Raw genomic sequence first — 18,655 nt, 5'->3', positions numbered from 1 at the left:
ATCCAAGATCCAAAGGTAAAGAAAAGGTTGGTGAACCTATTAAGGTTTATGTGCCTCCTGAGGATGAAGAAATTACTGATGAAAAAGATGATCTTGCTCTGACTTCAAGAAAAGTTCTTAAAACAACCTCTGACATGGCTCAAGTTGTTCAGAGTCAAGAAATTATAAGTTCTGATATTCAGAAGAAGCAAGTAACCTCTGACATAGCTCAAGTTAACTTGAGATCAGAAGATAGACCAAAGACACTCTTACCAGGATTCATTAAAGCAAAACAGACTCAACCTTTGAAGACTACTGCAAGTGGTTTTGAAGCAAGAGTAGTTACTGGAAAGGAAGCAAGAGATAAAACTGGATTGGGAAGTGCTGATGAAAGAAGAATACATAACACTACCAATGATCCAACTTCCTTGAGTGAACCATGTATTGGAGCAACTCCTGAGAGATTGAATTAACTGGAATCTATACAGATGGTTTACCATACCTACTTGAAAGAATACATCTTGTTGTATTTCATGACAGATGGTAGGGTTTATTATATAAGATAAAATGCCATTCCATTGAAGTATTTTGAAGAATTGAAGCATGTACTATTCTTACTTCAAGTGGATGACAAAATAACAGGAACTGCTGCAAACTATTTAAAGGATCAGATTTAGAGACATAAAAGGCTTTATTCTGTTAAGTTTGACATCACATACGTTCCAAAGTACAGAGATCACAATGGTGATATAGTTGAAATGAAGCCCAATACTGCTAAGATTATAACTACCTTCCTGGGGTACAGGGCTGTTGAATTCAATCTTGAGTCTGATAAAGCTTATTTGATCAGACTGGATCAGGATATAAGAAAAGCAAAGATCAATGATCTCAGAGCTACAATCTTTCAAATTGGTGAAGATACTGCAGAGCTTAAAGATGTCAAAAGGAGAATGATTGATGAACTTAGATATGCTGAGAGATGTTTGTTGAAGAATTATCTCAGAACAACACCTGACATCAGAGAGATCAGATGATGAAGCCAAGTCAAAGATCTACAACTGCTTAAATTCTGATATTTGTACAGACTGAAGTTGTTATCAGAAGTTGAATATTGGTAAAGCTTTAAGGACTATAAGTTGTAGTTATCTAGTCTAATTCTCATGCATTTGTACTTAATGTTTTTGACATCAATAAATATCTGTTAAACTTGTATATTATGCTAATTTACAAGTTGGGGGAGATTGTTAGATATATTTGATAATGTCATGGCTAATATAATTTATGTTTAGATTTCAGATCTTACTTAACAGGACAAATTAGTACTTAACCGTTGATCAGTACTTATACTGGAAGTCAGGACTTAAGGATATCAGTACTTATATTATCAGGAGATAATCATCAGAAGTTAGATATCAGAACTTAAGTGTTGAAGGACGATCAGATAAGGACAGTAGCTGATTAAAGGAAAGAAGATCAAGATAAACATAAGAAGAGATATGCATGAAGAAGGAGTTTCGTGAAGAATGGAATACTTGGAAGAAAAGATATCTGATTGATATATTTTAGGAAGCAGAATTATATTCCATATCAATTAGCGATTATCTTGTAACTGTGTAGTATATAAACACAGACATAGGGCTTACACTATAAGTGTTATCATATTCGAGAAGATTATTAATTGTAACCCTAGCAGCTCTCGTGATATTTGTTCATCACTGAGAGGTAACAGTTCCATACTGTAACAGAGTTTATTGTTTCAATAAAGTTTGTTTTCTGTTACTTAAGATTTTAAAGTTCGATTTGATTGTATTATACACTGTATTCACCCCCTCTACAGTGTGTGTGACCTAACATAACTAACCATTAGTTGGCAAGGTTGATCAATTAACTCCCTTAAATGATCACTTAAACCAAGTGCTGACTATTTAACTGGAATCAAAGACCAATTATATAAAGTCGGTTTGGTCATAACAACTTTCTCAAGAACCGAGATCGCAATTATTTGGAGTACTGACGAGAACGATAATATACTTTTTTGCTCTTAACTATAGGGTAATTTCTGAAAAATTTGGCAGCACTTCCCCTATACCATTGAATACCAGTCGGACTCAAGCCGACATCCTCAATCAACCAAATCATCCATAATCATATCCGTCCACTCCCATCAACCACATTCATCCATTCAACACAATTCAGATTATATCGTTTTAATCAGCATATGTATTATTAATTGGCATAACATATATCTTTTTTTTTAATTGGGAAATTGGGTCTTACACCAACAATGATTAATATAACCATACCCTTCACAGTCCATTCAAAATATTACGAATTGTTATTAATGAACTTAAGGTTTGATTTTATAATTCTTTTAATTTATTTTTGACCTTTATTAATCGGTTTATCTTTTAATAATTGTGCATGGTCTTCATTATTACCGTCACAATCTCGTAGAAGCTCAATCGTTAGATCATTATTTCTTGAAAAGTTTCACAATCGAGTCACCATTGCTTCATCTCCACTTATGGATTCGCATCGAACTTTCGTCACTGACCCGGGTTTGAGCATTGAATTCACAATCACTTATTTACGCAAGTTAGAGAACTTCACCATTTCTTGAAGAACACGTTCAAAGTTTGATTACATTTAAGATTTCTCCCATCTTGAATCTTTACGACAAGTATCTTCCAGCGACGAAGGGATGTTTCTCGTAGTAATTGCATGTCTGAGTCATTGTTCAGAATTCCCTTGATCTTCGATTGTCATCCCAACACTCGCTTGCTTTGTCGGACGCACACCATCTTACTTCCTTATTTTGTAGTTAATGTACGATTCGCTAACCATTCATTTCGCGTCGAAATCCTCTGGATTGAAGTGCATCACATTAACGCAATCTACCATACTGACGAGATCCTTGTAACACGAACAACTGTCCGATTTGATGTCTTTTCCACGACCGCGTTGTCGGTGTATCCATTTTTCCTTGCTCGCAAATGTCCCCCATTTATCGGCTTGCAATCATATTCTCTTTCGACACGTAATTCTACCTGTCGCACGGGACTATTCTATTTCTTTTGTAATCGTCAAAGAACAAACTCGATGCAAGAGGAGAGTTTGTGAATATGATTTGGATTGAAAACTGAATAGGGAATAACAATGCCACAAACGATTGGGAGAATTTGTAAATCAGAAAATTGAAGGAAGAAAAATTAGTGAAGAATGAGACAACCATATTCGTACTCAAGATGGCCAGTCTTTCATACTATATGGCATACAGCACATGATTAGGTGGCGTCCCACCCGACTCTTCGTCATTTCGACAAAGCGTCATATCACAACACTGTTGTCTCAATCCGGACTCAAGGATTTGAGAAGAGAAACAATTCAGAAGAAATACAGGAATTTTTCTTTCATTTTTGCCTCATATAATTTATCAACAGGAGAAGCTCATACATATTCAAGAATCAAGAAAAATATATACTACCGTATTAGAAGAAAGGATGTCAGTGTCGATCACCTTACATGCTTTGCCTACATCTTCCTTCAGGATCGTTCGGATACAGGTTTACGATTTAATTTACCTCATTGCTTCGAAATGATGCCTGGAAATACCTTCACACCAAATGCTTCAATAATTTGATCTTAATCGCGTCCTCCCGAAATTTATAATCACTGCTTCAGATCTCCTCAATGTCACGTAGAATAACCGTCGATCATGCAACGCCTCAATTTCGTCGATAGAAATATGATTCTTCTCCAACCATCTAGAAGATTCTTTCATTTTCTTCAATCACCCTTTAACCGCTCAAATCACGAATTTCGTTAAATTTTAACAATTTTATAAATTGGGTAAATAATATTTTAACATATTGATTCAATTACTGATTTTATTAAATAAAGTTTACTTTCGTCTTTCATGAAAAACTTTAAACTTTCTTCCTGTTGGTGGGTCTACTTGATCCTTCGGACTAACATCACTTATTCTAATTCCATTCTTCTTTTAGGTCATTTTCTGTTTATAATAACAAGAACTTAAGTAGTAATTCGACAACCAAATTGTGAAACTTATTTTATGCAAAAAATTTCTAAAAGTGATTAAGAAATATTTTTTTTCCGACATCTCATTTTAAAGTTTTGGAAATCAAATATTTGGTTGTCATTACTATATAAGTTACTTGCTATTTTTATGATTTACCCATGAAATCTCTAATTGAAAGGATGCCCATATAAGGGTCTCTTCACTTTGGTACCACTTCCACATTTCCTCGGATTCAGCTCGCACTTATCAGTCGACGAAACTTCATTTACCGTTGTATATCATTTTATTCGTAATTCCACCGCAACGCTGACATCTAGTACTATCTTTAACATTCTTGTCGTCGTCCTTGACGTTATATTTGCAATCACGCATGCAATTCGACGTTCCGTCTGTAGATAGGGTCGCATCTTTTTACTAGTCTTACCTATACCTATTAAGGTAGCTATCATTCCTCGCGCAGCTCCCGATGGGTGATAAGAATCTTCTCGCAACAATGGTGCCTTCAAAATGTGCAACGTTGGTTCTTCATCAGCTTCCATCAACTGGTTGCTCCCGACGTGGAACTCATCCTAATACCTAATTCTAAGTTAAATCGTAGCTTTTCTTACACAATTCCCACAAGAATCGATCGCATAGTCTTCAAAACCACATGAAAAGTAGGGTAACATACCCCGTCTTCATCGATCTGTCGATTCCTCATTACTATAGGATCTGATAACTCAATATACCTATAGCGTTGCGACATTCGCCTTACACATCCCTCACCAATCCTGGCTTACCCATTCCATATCGGATCTGTTAACCCTAATTCGCTCTCAACTCAACTTAGCATGAGTATGTCTAGGGTCTTTCCTATCCTGTACGACCTATCATTCCTATCTTACTCTCACCTATTCTTATTTCAGTGACCAATAACCTGCAGCTCTGATGCCAACTTGTAACAACCCAAATCTGGGGTCAAGATTTGGTGTCACGAAAACAGTCTTTACATAAAACAAAAGGATATTCAATTAACCCCTTGAATCCGGATCATTTACAGGTTATGGTATGAAACAAGAATCTACCTCTTTACAACTCACAATAACTATAATACAAGTGTAAATACCTTAGAACTAATGCTCGTGTCATATTCTTCTAACTTCTTCCACTTCTCGCAGCGGAGATTTCTCGAACTTCTGCTGTCTATCTAAGCTATTCATTTTTATCCTTACCTGTTTCTGGCAGAAATAAGAATTGACAAAGCAAGAGTCAGCCAAAAATGCCCAGCAAGTATATAATTTGAGTTCAAATATTAATAACAAAGGAAAAACTCCCGGACAAAATCTTAAAACAATTTTAAACAATTCTATTTATTTTGAGTGAGTGAGCGAATAAACTTTGGCTGTCACCAGCCTTTAACTAAAATCCAAAAATGACAAGCGATTCCCCGATTCATCTCCTGAATCAGGGTTTTGTCCGGTTTTGGAATCATAAAACCATTCGAGAGAGAATGCCGTTAATGGCGATCAACAACAAATTAGACTGGACACTAGTTCGCATCTATATTCTGCTGATCAGTCAGAATATAATGCAGATCTATATCTCAATATATAGATCCAGTCGGGTCCCCAGGCACTACGGCCCATCTCGAGGCACCAGTCATATCCCGGTCCTCGGGATTAAGTAGAACCCAATCCCCAAAATATCACTATCCAGCCCATTGAGTGTTTTGATGTCAAATCATTTTGAATTCAAAACATCCCATACGCTTTTGAAATATCCTAATTCAGATAATCATTTCGTTTGACTTAACACCACCATCATATTCTACCCATACGCTTTTGTAACCCAACTCGTATTTATATGCATTATCGAGATACACATATCAGTTATGGTTCACATTTTCGAAATCCGGTTCGGTGTTTATTTTCGGAAAATACGCATACTCGTCGTTTTGGAAAAATAGGTAATCATTTATTTATAAATTATTTTGTCTCAATCATAATTAAGTTCGTATAATATAACTATATATATATAGTTATTCGACGTCTCCGATAATTATAGGTTACGTTCCCGTATTTTCGTAATTAATTTCCCGAAAATCGGGCAGCATCTCCTTTGTTTATCGGTCTACCTGGAGAATCAATCTGACGTCAATCAGAACAACAATCCAATCACAACAACAACATCCAACCACCATTCGCAATCCCAATTCACCGACACAATTCAGTTGTTAATTATTTTCATTTGTATTTTTATTCGGATTATTTTATTTTATTAGTATTTTTCATTTCACAATTAATTTTTACCAAACTAATTTTATTTAATTAATAAATGTAGGACTCAGATAAAAATCATCATCGCCCACCGTCGGCTCGCCGAGGCTCATCGCAGACGGCGGTAAAAATTCGCGGGTACCTGTATAAATTGGGTTTCCAACGCGAATATTCATCGATTAAATATTATAATTCCATGCAATTTATTTATATCACGAAAGAATTATCAACCTAACCCTGCAGAATTAATAAAATAATAATATCAGAAGTAAGCGAATCACAGTAACAGGCAACACAACTGAAACCAAATAGATACACGCGCCATACACGCGCGCCTAATTGGAAAACAGGGAAAAGGGGTCGCCTCGCCGGTGTTAGGCCGGTGGCAACCGGAAACTTAAAAGAAATAGCAACCGAACAGGGTTAATACCTCCACACAGACACACCCGCACACTGGACACACACACACCACAATAACACACACAAACGTGCACAAAACGCGCGTATATACAGACAGATGGCCGGAGAATCGAGCAGCATACCGGAACAAAGGCGGCGCCGAAATAATTCACCGGAAAACAGAGGAAAGGCAGGGGATAAGAAAGAGAAGAAAAAAGAGTAAAGAAAGGAAGAGATTAAAAAAAAAGAAAAGGAAGTACAGAGAGATTTGAGAGAGATTGAAGAGAAAGAGAGAGAGAGAGAGAGAGAGAGAGAATTGAGTCGAGAGAGATTGATGGAGGCGGTGGCAATTGTTATGGCAGGATAAAGAAGGGAAAAAGAAAAAGAAATGAAGCCCTTATCTGATTTTTACTCCGTAATTACAGATTCAACGAATAATTTACGGGTAAGATAACCCGAAACTTTTATGAAAATAACTTTAGAATTTCCGGGGTAGTTAAATACTACTCCCTTCTTCCCTTTCAATTATTTACATTTTTTAGAGAGTCTCCGACACGTATTTTAAGGTGCATATAAATTATAGTTCTGTAAATTTTTTTACAATTTTGTTTTTCTGAATAAAAATTAAAACATTCAAATTTTATTCAGAAAAAGAAAATTGTAAAAAAAAGTTACAGAACTATACTTTATATGCACCATAAAATGCGTGTCGGACACTCTCTCAAAAATGTAAACAATCGAAAGGGACGGAGGGAGTAATAAATAAAATGTTAAAAAAAAAAGTTTATAAACCATTTTTGGGATCGCATATCAAACCCGTATTTTATGAGTTAACGAATACACGTGCGGTTAAATACAAGTCAGAAAAATTCTGAAACAATTTTAAAATTCTCAAAACATTTAAAAGTTAATAAAATAAATTTTTCATGATTTTTGAAGCATTCTAGAATTAGATACTGATTTTACAATTAAATGCAATCAGAAAATTATTCAGAGATAAATAATCAATAAAATGTTGATTTCTAAATTTTATAAACTCCTAAAAATAAGAAATAAAATTATAGAGCAACAAAAATAATTTTAAAAACAATTTTAGCATTTATAAGAATAATTATTCAGTAAAATTACTTAAAAATGAATTACATTCATGTAGCTCGATAATTAATTATAAAATTAATCTTCGCATCCAACAAACCACAAACAATTAGTAATACAGCAAAGCATAGCTGGCAGAACCATTACATATTTTATTTATTAATATTTCGATAATTACATTTACTGATCGGATTCGAAAATAGGTTACTTAGCCGTTATGTAACTAAAAAGACGATACAATTTTAATACCCGATTTGGATAATTATCAAAACAGACCTTCTTATAAAACACTTTATACAAAAATAAGGTAACAATGTCTCGCTTTTTGAGAATATGGATTCTTATCAATATATAAAATGATTTGCGTATTGAAAATTTCACACCGGGACTCGTACATGTCAAACCGTACCCCGGATCGAAAAAGTCAAAACACGAAAAGTGTTCAGAATTATCAGATTAGGTTAGGAAGGAGTTTTTGGAAGAGTTTCGGATTGTAGAAACATAAAAACGATCTGATTCTGAAGATTAATTTTATAATTATGTAAAATAATCTTTATTAATTCTATAAATCCTTATAAAATCATATGGTAATCCAAAAATTACTAGAAAATTACCAAAATTATCTATATTTAATTCTGGATAATTAAAAATTAAAATATCCACATTTTCATCAGAAATAAACATCCAACATAGCAATTTATCACCTGACTTTTAACTAGTTCAAAGGCTTCGATTTCTAAGCTCTTGCTACTTAATAATTAGTTGCTTCTATTGGGAAATGACTCACAGCTATGTTACTAATTATATTTTTAACATCTTATGTTACTCATAATAAATGCTTCAGTTTTAGCATGTAGAATTTTCTAAATATAGTACTCCTCAAATAAGTAGTCAGTAACATAGAAAATATTTTGTTATAATTTAATCAAAATTTAAGACAAAGTCAATTTCAAATTATTAATATTTGATAGCTGGCACCATAACTAGTCTTATATAAAATCACCACAAATCAACATTCTAAATCACCTATAACATGGTCACGTAAATATGCTATATAAAATCATTATAAACTTTCCGATCAGATTCTCTAGAGCAAGTACAATGCATACCTATATTTATTCTTATAACTATAATGTAATACTAAAATCATAAAATTCAACTTCAATATATAGCTAAATGCATAAATAGATATTTGGTCTTATATTTAAGACCAAGAATGTTTGTAGTCATCCTTGTCATATCATAAAATAATTAATAATGAAATACAAGGAGGTTCACTTTAAATTAAAATGAATGAGTTAGGATAAAATTTTAGGTAATTATGGAATTATTTGGTTGTAAGATACAACTAGCATCAGAATTGAAGTGCTATTTTAACACGAAAAAGTTTAAGTGTTATTTTAGCACCATAAACCACTTTTTGATCCATATTATAATTATGGCTATATGCATTTTTGATCTAGTATTGAATTTGCTCTGACCCACAAAGTAAATTACCACAAAGTAGTTTTAATTTATTTCTTTATGTTCTCAATTCCATCTTAAGATATTGTTAGAAATATAGGCTAGAAAAACTTAGCTTGTACGGATATAAAAAATGAACTTCAACCTTTTTTAAAACTCTAGGAGGAAGTAGTTTAGGTGAACTTCAGCCTTTAGAGAAAGTTGGTAAATGGTAACCGTATTTTTCAGCTTTCCCTTAAACTAAAGACAGAAGACCAAGCAATTGTCCGTCAATTTGTTTTTAAGATGCTATGGACTAATAACAAATGCATGCCGGAGTTTCAAAATTTTATCAGCCTTTTGTAACCATTGGGCTAGTTACGTGTTCATTGACTTAGTTTGTGATCATCGAAATCTAAAGCTTCTAAAATGACACTTATTTCAGATAAATACAGTCATGAGTCTAACTCGCATCGAGATTAAGTACTGATAATGAGTTCCGGGGAAATAAAATAAACAACTTGCAGCATTAGATATTAAATGTACGTGCATCATGTAAACGTATGTTACAGACCTACAAATGACAACATTATCATCAAGTATTGAACTATTTACATGAACAAAGTCATTGAATGCCTGATTGTGTCTATAATTAACTAAAGCGGTTCGATCTATTAGGGTAATATATAAATATTAAAGATAACATCATCTACTCAACCAAAAATAGATATATACTTCTTTTGATATCTACCTGGATATTTACTCTATGGACTTTTGGCATGGGCTATAAAATATGTTTTTGATAGCTAGCCAGAAAAAATATGATGTTCAAACAAGCCATTCATGCAGAGGCATCTGCAGAGGCCTCTGTTTAGGCCTGTTAACAACATTTGAGTTCCGAAATGCGGTAAGATGATGATTCTCAGCATCAAAAAGTTCTTCAGAGTACCTCTTCCAATATGATGACTTTCTACATCTTTTCACCATCTCCAAGCTCATATGGTCGCCTTTCAAAATCTGTAATATCTGCAAGGGAAATGAGTATGTCATCCCTAGTCCTACAGTTACTAGATTCTACATAAAATGAAAAGACTGAATATTGTTTTCATACATCTCCTTGAGATCACTATCTAGTACTAAATTTTTATCCAACGAAGTTTACTGCAGTTTTGATCTTACTTTGTTGGAATTTACTAATGATTTATTTGAGTTAAGGATCAGTATGTGCCTGACTCAAATATTTATGTGTACACCGAGTACTCTAACTAAGTAATTTATATTTGGGAAGCATGTCAATTTTCATGAATTGAGCACATCCACATCTATTTTAGCTAAACAAATCTTGATGTACGGACATTCAACGAATCAATTTCTTTTTACTAAATTGGCTGGATTTATGACATTCTTTAAGACTTCCATTATAGAAAAGCAATAATAATCTAATCATGCCTAAGAAAAATATAGGAACTCTGTCGATTATAGCGAGGGTGAGTTCCTACCCTCCAACTAATGTGCATAACGTCAAACTTGTGCAAATTTACTGTATCAACCTTATTTTACTCTATGAAATTGATACACAAGCGAGTTGTTAATATTAACATTGGAACATATTTAATTGAAAATTTTGAATTTTGTTATTATAGTAAAAGTAGGAGAAAAGTAAAACTCACGCTTCATAGTTCTGAGTACTGTAATGATCTTCAAAGGCAAGGCATGGAGTTGTCACCTTTTTAGCACCAATGCTGTTAATCAGGAAAGAAATATGATTAGTCAGATGTATTCTTAAATAATATTAGCTTATAAAGTTGGTTAGTAATAGACACCTTCACATTTACACAAATTATTCTATGAAAAGTGCTTTTAATGATAAAAGAACCTATCTAAATATCTACTCGACCATATTTGAATCTTAGTTGCATTATGTTAAATAAAAATTATGTTATATATTATCACTAGAATAAATAAATAGGGGATGACCTCGTGCATGAACCCTTCAACCTGTGGACAGCATCATTGAGTTCCCGATTGACATTTTTATGCTCACTGTTAAATTAAATAAACTACTTTTAAACCTAAAATAAATAAATTAAAAAATAGACATAAACAAATAACAGAAAGAAACTGACATTGCAATTTCCAGCTTGTGTGACACACTCTCCCACACATTATAAAAACCATTCGCAAGAACTAAAAGAAATTGCGGATCATCACTCAGCTTTTGCATGTCAAAAAATTGGCGATCCACAGTTTTCTGTAAACAAATCAAGAAACAACAATCGACCATTCTGAATCCAAAATGGTATAAAAATCAAGTAAAATTCACAGCATCCAGCATCAAAGATTAGTCAGATCAACATTTTTAGGGTGAAATTAAATATTTATAGAAAGAAATTCTTCAAAATGAGAGAATTATAAAACCAACTGACCTCGCGATACAGAGATTTTACAAACTGAACATAGTGTCGCTGGAGTTGTTTAAGAGAATCCATTGTCACCTGACTTTTAACTAGTTCAAAGGCTTCGAATTCTAAGCTCTTGCTACTTAATAATTAGTTGCTTTTGAGCAGGAAAATGACTCACGTACAGCTCTAAACTCAAATGTAGCAGGTATATGCACTAATTATATTTTAACATCTTATGTTACTCATAATAAATGCTTCAGTTTTAGCATGTAGAATTTGCTAAATATAGTACTCCTAAAATAAGTAGTTAGTAGGTTTGGTGAAATATAATTAAATGTATGCCAATATAGTTAGCTAGCTGACAAACTAATGGTGTAAACAAGTCAGGATTAACATCATTCTATTGGGCCCATCCAAATGATGGTCTCTCCTCCTTGTGGTATCTTCTCCATCATTTCATATGTATTGAAGATATAAGCTTAGGAGTAGAAGAATTGACATAATTTTTTTTCCATGTAAAATACAATGGCAGGAAGTAATGATAGTGTTTTGTAGCCTAAAGTATCTAACTCAGTAACATAGAAAACATTTTGTTATAATTTAATCAAAATTTAAGACAAAGTCAATTTCAAATTATTCATATTTGATGTGGTAACGTAGCTGGCACCATAACTAGTCTTATATAAAATCACCACAAACCAACATTCCAAATCACCTATAACACCGTCATGTAAATATGCTATATAAAATCATTTTATAACTAGTCTTATATAAAATCACCACAAACTAACATTCCAAATCTATGCTTCTAAAATGACAATTGTTTCAGATAAACACAGTCATAAGTCTAACTCGCATCGAGATTAAGTATTGATAATGAGTTCTGGGGAAATAAAATAAACAACATACAACATTAGATATTAATTGTATGTGCATCATGTAAACATATGTTACAAACCTACAAATTACAATATTATCATCAAGAATTGAATTATTTACATGAACAAAGTCATTGAATGCCTGATTGTGTCTATAATTAACTAAAGTGGTTTGATCCATTAGGGTAATATATACATATCAAAGATAACATCATCAACTCAACCAAAAATAGATATATAATTCTTTTGATATCTACCTGGATATTTACTATATGGACTTTTGGCATGGGCTATAAAATATGTTCTTGATAGCTAGCGAGAAAAAATTTGATTTCAAATAAGCCATTCATGCAGAGGCCTCTGTTTAGGCATGTTAACAATATCTGAGTTCCGAAATGCGGTAAGATGATGATACTCAGCATCAAAAAGTTCTTCATAGCACCTCCTCCAATATGATGACTTTCTACATCTTTTCACCATCTCCAAGCTCATATGGTCGCCTAAGGAAATGAGCATGTCATCCCTAGTCCTACAGTATCTAGATTCTACATAAAATGAAAAGACTGAATATTGTTTTCATACATCTTCTTGAGATCACTATCTAGTACTAAATTTTTATCCAACGAAGTTTACTGCAGTTTTGATCTTACTTTGTTTGAATTTACTAATGATTTATTTGAGTTAAGGATCGGTATGTGCCTGACTCATTCGAGGACGCCTGATAGATGACTGATGCACACACAGAAAGGCAGATAAAACTACGAGGTTCATCTGTAGGGAGTCGTAGTCGTCAAAAAGTAAAGGATCAAAAAACTCTATTATGTCATTCTTCTTGAGCAAATGCTTTGACTGTATTAAACACATTAAGTCTTAATTCCCGTATAATTAATAAATATTATATTCACTAGTAAGAGAACTTGAAAAAGGTGAAGATGAGAACGGATTAAAATATACCCACATCAGTTTTCAATAGCAGTACACTAACGAGTATACTTGATCCCAGAAGCTTTAAATGTAAGAAACCAACCCATTTAGTTAGGAGCACAAGTCGAATCATGACTTCTGGTCAGAACAGAGGCAGTTTGAGTGAGGAGCACTTTTAAGCTTAGAAAGTGGTGTCATTGATAGTCCCTCATTAGGCCTTGCTTAGCATTGATACTAGGGAGTTTGTGGGAGGTTTTTCAAGCCATAGTTCAAGGTTTTAGAGTTAAAACCAAGGGTATTAAGTGAGTTCAAAACAGGGCAGTTTGAGTGTCACTAGGACAGGGGAGAGCTATCTTTGAGAGTAGGCCCAAGGAGGCCTAGGCTGAACCTTGGTGTCATTCCAAGTGCACAAGTTAGATTTAGGACCTGAGATTCCGCTGTAGAAATTTGAGTGTCAAACCTTGAGTGCAAAGGGGTTCTTTGTCACTTAGTACCCTTCGGTGTCACCTAAAAGTTGCACTTAGGAGCACATTATCCTTGCACTTAGATTTCTCATCCTTAGAGGTGAGGCCTAAGTTGGCCATTAAGTCTAACTGTTAGTAAGAGGTCGGTAGAAGGTTAGGCTATAGGTGTGCCTAAGTGAAATGGAGTTTGGCTAGGAAAGGCACTTCAAGTTTTGAGAGCTAGTTGGGTTGCACTAGACTTGGTAGCACTTCGAGTCAATCGTGTTGGTTGAGTAAGATCATTCAAAACTCAATAGCGCACCATTATATCCAATTTGTATATTATGTTATTAAATGTGTTATGTGATCCTAGATGATTATTTGAGCATAATAAGTGATGAGTAAAGAGTCAAATGTGTAGTTAGGCCTAAGTGCCAATATGTTTTGAAATCTTTAACTAGGATGGAGTCTCTGTGAGAATGTATCTCGATGAGGCCTTATATTTTGTGTAGTTTCAGGAAAAGGTAGTAAACTTGTCGTCAAAGTCGAGTAGTGCTCCCGGTTGCTTCCACGATCAAGACGAGAGTTAGTCCAGCCTTCTTAAGGTAAGTGTACTGCACCTTTCTTGATATATTACAAGTTTCCTGGACTTCCTTGATATATTGCAAGTATTTCTCCCTTGTCAATCCTATTGTTGTGCAAGTGTCATAAACCTTTCTTGAGATACTATGCAATTGTTTTGCACTCACTTATCGTTCTAGTAATGTTTTCCTTAAGATATAAGGTATATTGCAAATGTACTGTAACAACCCAAATCCGGGGTCAAGATTTGGTGTCATGAAAATAGTATTTACATAAAACAAAAGAATATTCAATTAACCCCTTAAATCCGGATCGTTTACATGTTATGGTGTGAAACAAGAATCTACCTCTTTACAACTCACAATAACTAGAATACAAGTGTAAATACCTTTGAACTAATGCTCGTGTCATATTCTTCTAACGTCTTCCACTTCTCGCAACGGAGATTTCTCGAACTTCTGCTGTCTATCTAAGCTATTCATTTTTATCCTTATCTGTTTCTGGCAGAAATAAGAATTGACAAAGCAAGAGTGAGCCAAAAATGCCCAGCAAGTATATAATATGAGTTCAAATATTAATACCAAAGGAAAAACTCCCGAAAAAATCTTAAAACAATTTTGAACAATTCTATTTATTTTGAGTGAGTGAGCGAATAAACATTGGTTGTCACCAGCCTTTAACTAAAATCCAAAAATGACAAGCGATTCCCCGATTCATCTCTTGAATCAGGGTTTTGTCCGGTTTTGGAATCATAAAACCATTCGAGAGATAATGTCGTTAATGGCGATTAACAACAAATTAGACGGGACACTAGTTCGCATCTATATTCTGCTGATCAGTTAGAAGATAATGCAGATCTATATCTCAATATATAGATCCAGTCGGGTCCCCAGGCACTACGGCCCATCTCGAGGCACCAGTCATATTCCGGTCCTCAGGATTAAGTAGAACTCAATCCCCAAAATATCACTATCCAGCCCATAGAGTGTTTTGATGTCAAATCATTTTGAATTCAAAATATCCCAATTCAGGGTTCGCAAATAACCCGAAAGAATGGGTATTTGCTCAAGAGAGCAATCGAATTATAGGAACAAGAATAAAAGAACATGCATAATCAGAGTAATTGCGGCGAAATGTAAAGCATTTAACTATTCTGAATTTAGAATAGGAACGAAGAAATAATTGCAGTAATTTAAAAGAAAATCAGGAATGCTTGCAGTATTTAAAAGAAAAATCCAGAATACTTGCCTCGATAAGCTTTAACCACTATTATCAGTTGACTTTTAAATTGCCTTGAACGTTTGGCTTTATCGTCCAACCACTATCCTATTCTGGATACAATCATATCCTTCACGTCCTTCAATTGGAATCTTGTTGAGTCTGATAATTAATCACTGATCATTCCTAGTCCAACGTCAAATATCGGGTCTTCCGAATAGGACCTACAGGGTTGAAATATCCTAATTCAGATAATCATTTTGTTTGACTTAACACCACCATCCTATTCTACCCATACACTTTTGTAACCCAGCTCGTATATATATGTATTATCGAGATACACATAGCAGTTATGGTTCACATTTTCGAAATCTGGTTCGGTGTTTATTTTCGGAAAATACGCATACTCGTCGTTTTGGAAAAACAGGTAATCATTTTTTTATAAATTATTTTGTCTCAATCGTAATTAAGTTCGTATAATATAACTATATATATATATATATATAGTGATTCGACGTCTCCGATAATTATAGGTTACGATCCCGTATTTTCGGAATTAATTTCCCGAAAATCGGGCAGTGTCTCCTTTATTTATCGGCCTACCCGTCGAATCAATCCGACGTCAATCACAACAACAATCCAATCACAACAACAACATCCAACCACCATTCGCAATCCCAATTCACCGACACAATTCAGTTGTTAATTATTTTCATTCATATTTTTATTCGTATTATTTTATTTTATTCGTATTTTTCATTTCACAATTAATTTTTACCAAACTAATTTTATTTAATTAATAAATGTAGGACTCAGATAAAAATCATCAGGGAAAAGGGGTCGTTTCGCCGGAGTTGGGCCGGCGGCAACCGGAAACTTAAAAGAAATAGCAATCGAACAGGGTTAATACCTCCACACAGACACACACGCACACTGGACACAAGCACACCACAATAACACACACACAAACGCGCACAAAACGCGCGCATATACAACCAGATGGCCAGAGAATCGAGCAGCATACCGGAACAAAGGCGGCGCTGGAATAATTCACCAGAAAACAGAGGAAAGGCAGGGGATAAGAAAGAGAAGAAAAAAGAGTAAAGAAAGGAAGAGATTAAAAAAAAGAAAAGGAAGTACAGAGAGATTTGAGAGAGATTGAAGAGAGAGAGAGAGAGAGAGAGAGAGAGAGAGAGAGAGAGAGAGAGAGAGAGAGAGAGAGAGAGAGAGAGAGAGAGAGAGAGAGAGAGAGAGAGAGAGAGAGAGATAATTGAGTCGAGAGAGATTGATGGAGGCGGTGGCAATTGTTATGGCAGGATAAAGAAGGGAAAAAGAAAAAGAAATGAAGCCCTTATCTGATTTTTACTCCGTAATTACAGATTCAACGAATAATTTACGGGTAAGATAACCCGAAACTTTTATGAAAATAACTTTAGAATTTCCGGGGTACTTAAATACTAATAAATAAAATGTTCAAAAAAAAAGTTTATAAACCATTTTTGGGATCGCATATCAGACCTGTATTTGATGAGTTAACGAATACACGTGCTGTTAAATACAAGTTAGAAAATTTCTGAAATAATTTTAAAATTCTCGAAATATTTAAAAGTTAATAAAATAAAATTTTCATGATTTTTGAAGCATTCAAGAATTAGATATTGATTTTACAATTAAATGTAATCTGAAAATTATTCAGAGATAAATAATCAATAAAATATTAATTTCTAAATTTTATAAACTCCTAAAAATAAGAAATAAAATTATAGAGCAACAAAAATAATTTTAAAAACAATTTAACAATTATAAGAATAATTATTCAGTAAAATTACTTAAAAATGAATTACATTCATGTACCTCGATAATTAATTATAAAATTAATCTTCGCATCCAACAAACCACAAACAATTAGTAATACAGCAAAGCATAGCTGACAGAACCATCACATATTTTATTTATTAATAATTCAATAATTACATTTACAGATCGGATCTGAAAATAGGTTACTTAGCCGTTAAGTAACTAAAAAGACGATATAATTTTAATACCCAATTTGGATAATTATCAAAACAGACCTTCTTATAAAACACTTTATACAAAAATAAGGTAATAATGTCTCGCCTTTTGAGAATATGGATTCTTATCGATATATAAAATGATTTGTGTATTGAAAATTTCACACCGGGACTCGTACAGGTCAAACCGTACCCCGGATCGAAAAAGTCAAAACACGAAAAGTGTTCAGAATTATCAGATTAGGTTAGGAAGGAGTTTTCGGAAGAGTTTCGGGTTGTAAAAACGTAAAAAAGATTGAAGTGGGACAATTTCTGATTCTGAAGATTAATTTTATAATTATGTAAAATAATCTTTATTAATTCTATAAATCCTTATAAAATCATATGGTAATCCAAAAATTACCAGAAAAATACCAAAATTATCTATATTTAATTGTGGATAATTAAAAATTAAAATATCCACATTTTCATCAGAAATAAACATCCAATATTCATATCAATTATTAAATAATTCACCAAAATTCACATAAAAATCATATAATAATTATTTACTGATAAAAATTACATAATGTTTCCCAGACGTTACATCCTTCCCCCCTTAAAAAGATTATGTCCTCAGAATCATGCTAAGGAACAAACCATGATGTTTTCCAAGTATCTTTCTTATAATTTCTCAGTCCCCATCACCTTAATCATAATTCAACGGCCTTTTACCGTCATCAAATTTATCAGTTGCTCATGCAATCCCTAACTCAATCTTTACTTCATACATTTGGAGCTAAATTACTCCTCGCAGTCATACGCACCTGAATGTCTTATGGACTCGTTATACCTGTGACAACAAGACCAACTCATTCACAATCATTCTATCTATCTCACTATTTCAAAGGACTAACTTAATTTACACTAACCTTCTTTTCTTTCTAATTCTAATAGATCGTGTTCATGAAATTTCTATTTTCACTGACCGTTCTACTTTACGTTTA

This window comes from Apium graveolens, chromosome 9 (assembly GCF_009905375.1).
Source record: "Apium graveolens cultivar Ventura chromosome 9, ASM990537v1, whole genome shotgun sequence".
NCBI classification, from domain to species: domain Eukaryota; kingdom Viridiplantae; phylum Streptophyta; class Magnoliopsida; order Apiales; family Apiaceae; genus Apium; species Apium graveolens.
The sequence above is the reverse complement of the archived record's forward strand: the minus strand, read 5'-3'. Positions refer to the sequence as shown.